Source organism: Chiloscyllium plagiosum, chromosome 8 (genome assembly GCF_004010195.1).
Source record: "Chiloscyllium plagiosum isolate BGI_BamShark_2017 chromosome 8, ASM401019v2, whole genome shotgun sequence".
Lineage (NCBI taxonomy): Eukaryota > Metazoa > Chordata > Chondrichthyes > Orectolobiformes > Hemiscylliidae > Chiloscyllium > Chiloscyllium plagiosum.
This window is the reverse complement of record NC_057717.1, coordinates 102,368,985-102,380,074: the sequence shown is the minus strand read 5'-3', so window position 1 is coordinate 102,380,074 and position 11,090 is coordinate 102,368,985.

Here is an 11,090-nt window from a genome sequence, read left to right as displayed (position 1 = left end):
ACCCTCTAACAGGCATATACTTTGTCATACTCATGCACACACATACTCTCTCCCTCCCTCCCTCTGTCACACACATGCACACACACATATACACACTCTCTCTCCCTCCCTCTCTCACACACATATACACACTCTCTCTCTCTCCCTCCCTCCCTCATTCTCACACACATACACACACACAACACACACACGTACACACACACATACAAGTCTGTGGGATAAATTTGCATTTGCAGATTTGTGTTTGCAGAAACATTCTATTTTGTTCAAAAAGCACACAATCTGCAGGCAGTCAGTCCACGTGACATTTTATAAATTCCTACTTAGGAAATAGAACCAGTCTGACTCAAGGTTGGAATACAGATAGAGTCTAACCTTATACTTGGAATGCATTGTCTGAGTGGTAATGTCACCTTTTCTTTTAAAAAAAACCCTTAAATTATCTCAGGAATGTGAATTCAAAGAAGTTCTGAGATTTACATATTAATTAATCGAAACCTGCAGTCCCATTCTAAGTGATTAAAGACTGAGCAGCCATCTAGATTAGTTCAATACATTGCCTCAGTTGTACGCCACTTTAATCTTTTTCTATAAATTCTGTGTCCTATGATCCTGTCCCACTAGCTACCTGATGAAGGAGCAGAGCTCCGAAAGCTGGTACTTCCAAATGAACCTGTTGGACTATAACCCAGTGTTGTGTGATTTTTAACTTTATGTGGAAGTGGTTAACAATCTGGGTCTCCTTTCTGCTTGTAAATCGAAGGCTGAGGGAGTGACCTGTTAGAGTTCTTTGAAATAATGTAAGGTATTGACACGGGGGATAGAGAGAGAGAGAGAGAGAATATCTTCATTCGTGGGGATGCAGACAAAGAGAGATCTTCAACACAAGGTGGTCACCAGGAAATCTGGTCCGGAATTTGGGAGAAACATCTTCCTTCGGAGGGTGGTGAGGAGTGAAATCCACTCCCACTCCGAAGGGTTGAGGTGAATAGTTTCAAAGAAGAAAAAGAACAAAGAAAATGTACAGCCCAGGAACAGGCCCTTCGGCCCTCCAAGCCTGAGCTGATCCAAATCTACTGTCTAAACCTGTCGCCCAATTCCTAAGGATCTGTATCCCTCTGCTCCCCACCTACTCATGCATCTGTCCAGACACAACGTAAATGAATCTACCGTGCCTGCCTCTACCACCTCTGCTGGCAACGTGTTCCAGACACCTACCACCCTCTGTGAGAAATACTTGCTGTGTATACCCCTCTTAAACATTTCTCCTCTCACCTTGAATGCATGACCTCTCATTATTGAATCCTTCACCCTGGGAAAAAGCTTGTCTCTATCCACACAGTCTATACCCTTCATGATATTGTAGACCTCAATCAGGTCTCCCCTCAATCTCCTTTTTTCTAATGAAAACAATCCTAACCTAGTCAACCCTCTTCATAGCTAGCACATTCCAGACCAGGCAACATCCTCATAAACCTTCCCCTCACCTTCTCCAAAGCGTCCACGTCCTTTGGTAATGTGGCCACCAGAACTGTACACAGTATTCCAAATGCGGCTGAACCAAAGTCTTGTACAATTTTAACATGACCTGCCAGCTCCGATACTCAATACTCCGTCCGATGAAGGCAAGCGTACCTTATGCCTTCTTGACCACTCTATCCACCTGTACAGGTTTCAATTGGTTTAAGGGAAAGCAAGGCAAGCTCATGAGGGTCAGAGGATTTAAGGAAAGAGAAAGACCAGGGTTGAAGGAGGTAGAGAAAGATGGCAGATCTAAATGAGGAAAGATGGGATGGACGAGTTTGGCTGGAATAGCCTGTGTCTGTCCTGTATATCCAATGTAAATCTTATGTAAAAAATTGAATGTTAAAACAAAACATCAAATAAAGATTGACAGATTTCTAGAGGGGTATGTCGATTGTGTGGGAAAGTGGTGTTGAAGCAGTTGGTAAGCTATGATCTACTTGCCTGGCACAGCAGACTTGATGGGATGAATGGCCTTTCACTGTTCTGACCTTCCTGTGCTAAGGCGCAATGTTCATAGAGGGTAAGAAGCCTCCATCAGCAAGCCCACACATCCACTTTTCATCTGCATTGTCCAGTTGTCCCTTAGCCAATTTGCCCCTACACAGGGGAGGTTTAGTAGTGTTATCGCTAGATTATTAATCTAGAAACTCAAGTAATGTTCTGGGGACCCAGGTTCAAATCCAGACCGTGAGATTTGAATTAAATTTATCGGCGGAGGTGAGGAATAATCTGGAATTAAGAGATTACTAATGACCAGATTTGCTAATGTCCTTTTGGGAAGGAAACTGCCATCCTTACCTGGTCTGACCTCCATGTGACTCCCCACCCACAGCAATGTGGTTGACTCTTAACTGCCTTCTGGGCAATTAGGGATGGGCAATAAATGTGGCACCACAACTGTAAGAGCTGCATCCTCTCCTTGTCTGGTCTCTTCATGTGTCATGTTGCCGTGTCCATTGGCAGAAATCAGGACTAGGGAACCCTCAACTGGACCCAGCCCAAGGTGGGGATGGGAAATAACTACACAGCGGCTGATATCCTGTCACCAAGTTATCCTTTATTTACATGTGCATTACAGTACATTGGCTCTGACTGGCCGGCTCAGAGCCAGCCCGTAGATTAAGGAGAGTCTCTGATCCTTCTGTTTATATCTGTCAGCCGGGGCTCCCTGATTGGATCAGGTTAGAGCATAGAACATAGAACATTAGAGCGCAGTACAGGCCCTTCTGCCCTTGATATTGTGCCGAATTGTGAAACCAATCTGAAACCCATCAATCCTACACTATTCCATTATCATCCATATGTTTATCCAATGACCATTTAAATATCCTTAAAGTTGGTGAGTCTACTGCTGGAGCAGATAGAGCATTCCATGCCCTTACTACCCTCTGAGTAAAGAACCTACCTCTGACATCTGTCCTGTATCTATAACCCCTCAATTTTAACATTTTTAGGTTAACAACCCTAATCTAGGATCTCATATAGTCAGAAAGACATAGAGATGTACAGCACAGAAACAGACCCTTCCGTCCAACTCGTCCATATACCCTAAATAAATCAGTCCCATTTGCCTGCATTTAGCCCATATCTGTCCAAACCCTTCCTATTCATGCACCCATCCAGATGCCTTTTAAATGTTGTAACTGTACCAGCCGCCACCACTTACTCTGGCAGCTCATTCCATATACACACTACCCTCTGCGTGAAAAAGGTACCCCTTAGGTCCCTTTTATAGCTTTCCCCTCTCAACTTAAACCTATGCCCTTCTAGTTCTGGACTCCCCCACCCTGGGGGAAAAAACATTGTCTATTTACCCTTTGCACGCCCCTCATGATTTTATAAACCTCTATAAGGTCACCCCTCAGCCTCCGGTGCTCCAGGGAAAACAGCCCCAGCCTGTTCAGCCCCTCCCTGTCGCTCAAACATGGTCAAATGAGATCCCCCCCACAGGGGAGGGGGAGGGGCAACAAGATTGGGATTGAAGGGTGTCCCCTAATCCAGAAGCAAAGCCTTAGAATTGAAAGTCAGGGCAGGGGTTGGAGGGATTGAAGGGGTTTGTCCATTGTTGGTTGGGAAGTAGCTGATTCTGCGTCAGGGTGTTACCTGATAAACATCGAATCAAGTCTTGCCAAATGCCAATCACCGTCCTGAGCCAAAAAGCTACCTACATGAAGTGTTTGAAATGTTTACAAGCAACCAGCAAAACACTGCACTTGTATTCGTTAACACAGCAATTTTGTTTGGAGTGAACGTCTTTCTCACGGCTGGCAATGTTGTTGAGAAATCTATCACTGGATTATCTTGCAAACGTTTGGATCCAAATGGTTTGACTGAAGCCCAGGGAAGGATCAGAATAGGAAAGGCCCTTCAGGGTCTTTCAAACCTCCTTCCCTGTCCCAGAGTAGTGTCGATCTGGATCACTGCATCAAGCTGCGGTGATTCCGTGGAAAACGTTCTCGGGGCATGGAGGGAGACACAACTTCCAATTTCCGCGTGCAGGCAGAAGATCCCAACGCAATTTGCAACACCCTCTCGTTGAAGTGCACGCGCTACTGTCAACGCAGCAGCCACATTGTGCACAGCAAGATCCCACAGTGAGCAACATGATCTGTGCTGGCCATGTTGGCTGATGGATGGAAATTTTGGCCAGCAAGAAAATTCCAGGCGCTCGCCTTCATGATGGTGCTGTGGGATCTATCAGATGTGACATTGGCTCAATCTCCTCATTGGGAAGGTCTCTGTGTGTGGGTCACTCGCCCACCCATCTGCATGTCAGCTGGGGGTGGGGTGTGAGCTGATTATGGTCTAGCTGTAACTCTCACCACACGCCTCCCTTTCAATGGAACCCTCTTCCCACAATTATATGTGGTACGGGCAGACCAGAGCATTCATCATGTCAATGTGGTTTCCTTGACTAGTTTCACCCCCTCACAGTGGGCAAGGGTTGTTTTTCATTTTAGAAGGAAGAGTCCTAATACTGACCCCAGGAAAATCCACAAAAAACCTTCATCCAGCCTGAACGATATCTATTGACCACTGCTCTCATTTTTCTTTTGATCAGTTGGTTTTAGAGTCATAGCGATGTGCAGCACAGAAACAGGCCCCTCAGTCCAACTCGTCCATGCTGACCAGATGTTCCTAGGCTCAAGGATAGTCTATCCTTGATTTTTATCAGAGGAGTCATAAATGGGCCGGGCTCCGATCAGTATGGTTTGGTACAGAGATGAAAAGGATTTTGAGAGGCCTTTTGGTTTATATGTAAACAGATGAGACTTCAGGCCAAAGTGCTCATGTTTTAGAAGCGACCTGTATAATGAAAGGGGAGTGGTCAGCTCTCAAGCTGAGCAGTTCAATCCAGAACTAGGTAAAGGTGTTCAACAGTGAGCTGTGCAGAAACACACTCTATCTCTTTCCGCCCTTCAAGCTTCAACCTGCACACATGTGTTCCATTTGTACTGGTTTTTAAGGGGGGTTGCTTATTGGGATAGTTGTGTATATTCGGAACAGCATAGTTAAGTCTAGTTTGGATAGACTGAGTTCCGAAGGGGTGCTTTATTCTGTTCTTTGTGTTATAGTGTGCAGTTTAATGAGTAAAGTTGACATCTAATAGTCAACCTAGCTACCTCACTCCAGGTAATTTTCACTGTACACTTACAAATTGTAAAGTTATGGTCTGGTCTGCCTGCTTTAAGAATGTTTTGAGTGGTCTGGCCTAGTCCATAACAACAGGTTGAAGAACATAGAATCGAAGAATATAGAATCCCTACAGTATGGAAACAGGCCATTTGGCCCACCAAATCCACACTGACCCGACAAAAAGTGTTCCACACAGACCCATTCCCTTACCCTATTACTCTACATTTCGCACAACTAACGTACTGAAGTTTGATGAGGAAAATATCTGAAATTGAAAGCTTGTCTCGTGAAAGCTCCATCTGTTGTAGCAATCCATCTGGTCAACTGTCCTCCCTTAGTGAGGGCAATCCACCAGCCTTGCTTGATCTGGCCAACACATGATTCTAGACCCATGTCAATTGCTTTCTGAAATAGCTGAGGAGTCCATTCCGTTCCATGGCAATTAGGGATAGGCAACAAGTCCTGGACTCAGCAGTGATACCACATCCCATGAAGGGATAAAGAAATAAATAACCTTCAACTCTATTCCTTTAGCTCTCTACACCTTCTCAATCTTCCTGAATACATACTTTCTGAATCACAGCTTCAGCCTAATTTTCTCCTCATTTCCATCAGGTTTGAACCATAAGATCCATAAGGCATAGGGGCAGAAATCAGACCATTCGGCCCATTGAGTCTGCTCCACCATTCAATCATGGCTGATAGGTTTTTCGACCACGTTCTCCCACTTTCATCCCACTCAAGAACCTACCTATCTCTATTTTACATATACTCAATGACCTGGTCTCTACAACCCTCTGTAGCAACAAATTCCACAGATTCTCCACACTGAATGTACCACATTGAAGAAGTTTCCTGTGATAAGTGATTGTTTATCTTATTAGTACAGTAGCGGACACCAGCTGTAAGTTCCTGTCCATCATCCTGACTTGGACTTGTCACGGGGCTCCTTCTCCTGCAGTTCTGTGGGAATACCTGCTCCAAATAGACTGCAGCAGTTCAAGAAAGCAGCTCACTGTCACCTTCTCAAGAACTATTGGGTCAATGGGCTGAAGAATGGCAGATGGGATTTAGCCTAGATAAATGCGAGGTATTGCGTTTTGGTAAAACAAAGACAGGACTTATACAATTGAAGGTAAGGCCTTGGATAGTGTTGCAGATCAGAGAGACCTTAGAGTTCAGGTGTAAAAGACATCTGGATAGGTACGTGAATAGGAAGGGTTTGGAGGGATATGGGCCAAGTGCTGGCAAATGGGACCAGATTAATTGAGGATATCTGATTGGTATGGACAAGTTGGACTGAAAGGTCTGTTTCTGTGCTGTACAGCTCTATGGCTCTGTGACTCTATGCACATCTTTGAAATTTCCATCGCATATGCTTAGGATGGTTAAGAAGGCATTTGAGGCACTCTGAGTGCCTTCATTGCTCACTCCTTTGAGTATAGGCGTTGAGGTTGTAAGGGATGTTGGTGAGGCCTCGTCTGGAGTATTACGTCCAGTTCTGGTCGCCCTATTTTAGGAAAGGTAATTTCAAGCTGGAGAGGGTTCAGAAAAGATTTACCAGGACGTTGCCGGGAATGGAGAGCTTGAGGTATCAGAAGAGGCTGAATAGGCTGGGACTTTTTCACTGAAGTGTAGAAGACTGAGGGGTGACCTTATAGAGATTTATAAAATCATGAGGGGTACAGATAAATTGAATATCAGGTGTCCTTTTTCTAGGAGGGGGGATTTCAAGACCTGGGGGCATATTTTTAAAGGTGAGAGGAGAGAGATTTTAAAAAGACATGAAGGACAGTTTTTTTTTATATAGAGAGAGTGGTTCAGGAGTGGAGTGAGCTTCCAGAGGAAGGGTTGGATGCGTCTGCAGTTGCAATATTTAAAAGACATTTAGATAAGTACATGAACATTTGGAGGGACATGGGCCAGGAACACGCAGGAGTGACGAGTTTAGTTTCAGAACATGGTCGGTGTGGACTGGCTGGTTTGTGCCCATACTATATGACTCCATGGCAATACAGATTGGGCAACAAATACTGGCTCAACCAGTGACACCCACATCTCAAGAAAGAACAACAAAAGCATGAATATGCCACATGGTTGACACTTCCCAAAGCAAAATGTGATTAGAATCAATGACAGTTCAGTGCGGACATGTGCCAAATCCAAACACTGTTTAGCAAGGCAGGTAGAAACCTGGCCCGATATGTTAATGAATAAATTGGCTCTTACCCATTTTTTTATAATAACAAATTTAGAATAACAGAGTTCTTCATAACCACAACCTATTGATTATATCAATCAAAGTCATGTCGGATTATAAGAAGAAAGGATAGGGTGGGGCACTCACTATTGGCAGAACACCCTGGTGTTTGGTGACGGAGGGTGGGCTGACTCTGAGTGGAGACTAACTGTGAAGGGCTGATAAACAAGGAACTACTTTGATCTGAAAGGTTAAGGAAGGAGGTGAACAGTTAAATGATGCTGACCATAGAAACCTGACAGTGCAGGTAGAGGCCATTTGGCCCATCGAGTCTGCATCGACTCTCCAAAGAGCATCCCATGCAGACCAGACAACAACCTCTCCTCCACGCTATACCTACATTTCCCATGGCTAACCCACCTAGCCTATACATCCCTGGCCACTATGGACAATTTAGTATGGCCAATCCACCATCTTTGGACTGTAGGAGGAAACCGGAGCATCCAGAGGAAACCCACACAGACATGGCAACATGTGCAAACTCCACACAGCTAGACATAGAGTCATAAAGCTATCCAGCACAAAAACAGCCCCTTTAGTCCAACTCATCCATGCTGACCAGATATCCTACATTAATCTAGTCTCTTTTGCCAGCATTTGGTCCATATCCCTCTAAACCCATCCGGATGCCTTTTAAATGCTATAATTGTACCAGCCTCCACCACTTCCTCTGGCAGCTCATTCCATACACGCACCACCCTCTGTGTGAAAAGGTTGCCCCCAGGTCCCTTTTAAATCTTTCCCCTCTCACCGTAAAACTATGCCCTCTAGTTTTGGACTTTCCTAACTTGGGGAAAGACCTCGTCTACTTACTCTATCCATTTTCCTTATGTGAAAAAGGACATGCTCACTCAGCATGGGGTGTGATGATCTGGCCACATTGATGGGCAGGTGAATGGAGCATGCGCACTGAGCGGGTCCCTGCAGGTGTGAGACAGTAGTGGTGACCCCCAGTCAGGTCTGGTCAGGTCTGAAAAGCTAAGGAAGTAGGTGAACGTTGAAATGATGCTGACCGTAGGTCGCTATATGGAATGCACTGCTAGCAGTGGTAGTAGAGTCAGATACATTAGGGACATTTAAGCAACTCTTGAATAGGCACATGGATGATAGTAAAATGAAGTAAAATGTAGGTTAGTCTGAACTTAGAGTAGGACAAAAGGTTGGCACAACATCACGGGCCGAAGGGCCTGTACTGTGTTGTACTGTCCTGTGTTATATGCTCCACATCTAAAGCCTTGTACATTGTGGAGAGGAGGAATGGTAGAGGTGAAGCATGTGATTGTCATTCTCTCCAGAACATTGCAAACCGTGCTTTCTTTAAGTAGTTACATTTTCTGATAAGATTTATTTCTTTCTGAAGGAAGAGGCAGTGGGTAAACATTATACCAGGCCGTTGCAGCACGCTCTGCGATTTAAAGTTACCTTCCTTCCAGAACAACATGAGTGAACTTTATCCTCCTGTGCAGTGTATGGTCAGTCTTCACCTCAGGTAACAGGAAAATTAAGCATCGGATGTTGAGGAGCTGATTTACCTTCAATACCACTTCTGCCCCACATTGTGATCTCAAACTCTGAGGGTTCCTGTCCCCGTCTCCCCACCCATTGGGGAACTGACATCTTGCCAAACTTGGAGATTTGCTGTCATTCTTGTGTTTAGATGAGTCATCAATCTGGTTAGTTGTAATTGTATAAGAGTGAATCACAGAGACATCAAGTGCCAATGATAATCACTGCGATTAGACATTGTTGTTTCACCTACCCTATAATTTAATGTGTGTGGAAAATGAGGCAGGGGTATAATGTAACAGATTCCGCTTTCAGCTCCATACATTGCCAAGAAAGCACTTTAATGGTCAGTGCAAAACCATTTATTAGAGTTTATATTTTCCTCCCTTGACAAAAGATTTGCATGTAACAGAGCTGGCCGTGCCCATTCATGCCATTAATATGTTGCTTGTTTTGATTTCTTTCTATAAACAAATCTCAAAATGCTTTCACACATCAGAAATTAAAAGATACAAATGAGGTGAGGGTAGGACAGTCATTGGGCAGGCTCTTGTTTTATCAAGTAAGTTGATGGAAACCCTTCTAATAGCCATTTGAGGTGTAGAGTCATACAGCACAGAAACAGACCCTTCGGCCCAACTCGCCCATGCCAACCATGTTTCCCAAGTTAATCTGGTCTCTTCGCCAGCACTTGGCCCATATCCCTCTAAACCCTTCCTATTCATATACCAATTCTGATGCCTTTTAAATGCTGTAATTGTACTAGTCTCCACCACTTCCTCTGGCAGCTCATTCCATACACCCATCACCTTCTGTGTGAAAAAGTTGCACTTCAGGTCTATTTTAAATCTTTTTCCACTCACCTTAAACCTACACCCGCTAGTTTTGGATTCCCCTGTCCCTGGTGAAAAGATTTTGTCTATTTATCCTAATCATGCCCCTCATGATCTTATAAACCTCTATAAGGTCACCCCTCAACTCCATCAACAAACACATCGACCTGGACCCAATATACCAACCACTACAGCGGACAGCTGAAACTGACAACCGGAAGCGGCAGGGACAGACCACTATAAACACCGGAGGAAACATCAAAGAAGCGCTTCGCAGGAGGCTCCCAAGCACTGATGATGTCGCCTAGCCAGGGGACGAAACGTTTGCAACAAAAACATCCAGCTCGGCGAACAGAACCACAGCAACGAGCACCCGAGCTACAAATCTTCACACAAACTTTGATCACCCCTCAGCCTCTGATGTTCCAGGCTTTGAGTAACACAGTGGCTCAGTGGTTAGCACTGCTGCCTCACAATACCAGGGATCCGGGTTCAATCCCAGTCTCGGGCAACTGTTTGGAATTTGCTCATTTTCCCCATATCTGCTCGGGTTTCCTCCAGGTGCTCAAGTTTCCTCCCACAATCCAAACATGTGAAGGTTAGGTGAATTGGCCAAGCTAAATTGCCCATAGTGTTCAGTGATGTGAGGGTTAGGTGAATTACTCGGGTAAGTGTACAGTAATGGAATGGGTCTGGGTGGGATGCTCTTTGGAGGATTGGTGTGGGCATGTTGGGCCAAGTGGCCTGTTTCCACATTGTAGGGATTGTATGACTTCTATAAGTCTATTCAGTCTCTCCCTGTAACTCAAAACCACCAGTCTCGGTAACATCCTTGTCAATTATTTTTTGCACCCTTTCCAATATAATAACATCCTTCCCTCAGTGGGGTGACTAGAGTGGTATGCAGTACTCCAAATGTGTCCTGACCCGATATCTTGTACAGCCATAACATGATATCCCGACTCTTGTACTCAATGTTCTGATCAATGAAGGCAAGTGTGTGCTAAACGCCTGATTCACTAACCTGTCTACCTGCGACGCCACTTTCGACGCACTACATACATGTACCATGAGGTCTCTGTGTTTGACAACACTCCCCAGGGCCTGGCCCCCGTTCCCTCCGTGACTACCTGGTCAGGTCCACGCCCCCCTACGACCCACCCTCCCATCCTGGCACTTTCCCCTGCCACCGCAGGAACTGTAAAACCTGTGCCCACACCTCCTCCCTCACCTCCATCCAAGGCCCTAAAGGAGCCTTCCACATCCATCAAAGTTTTACCTGCACATCCACTAATATCATTTATTGTATCCGTTGCTCCCGATGCGGT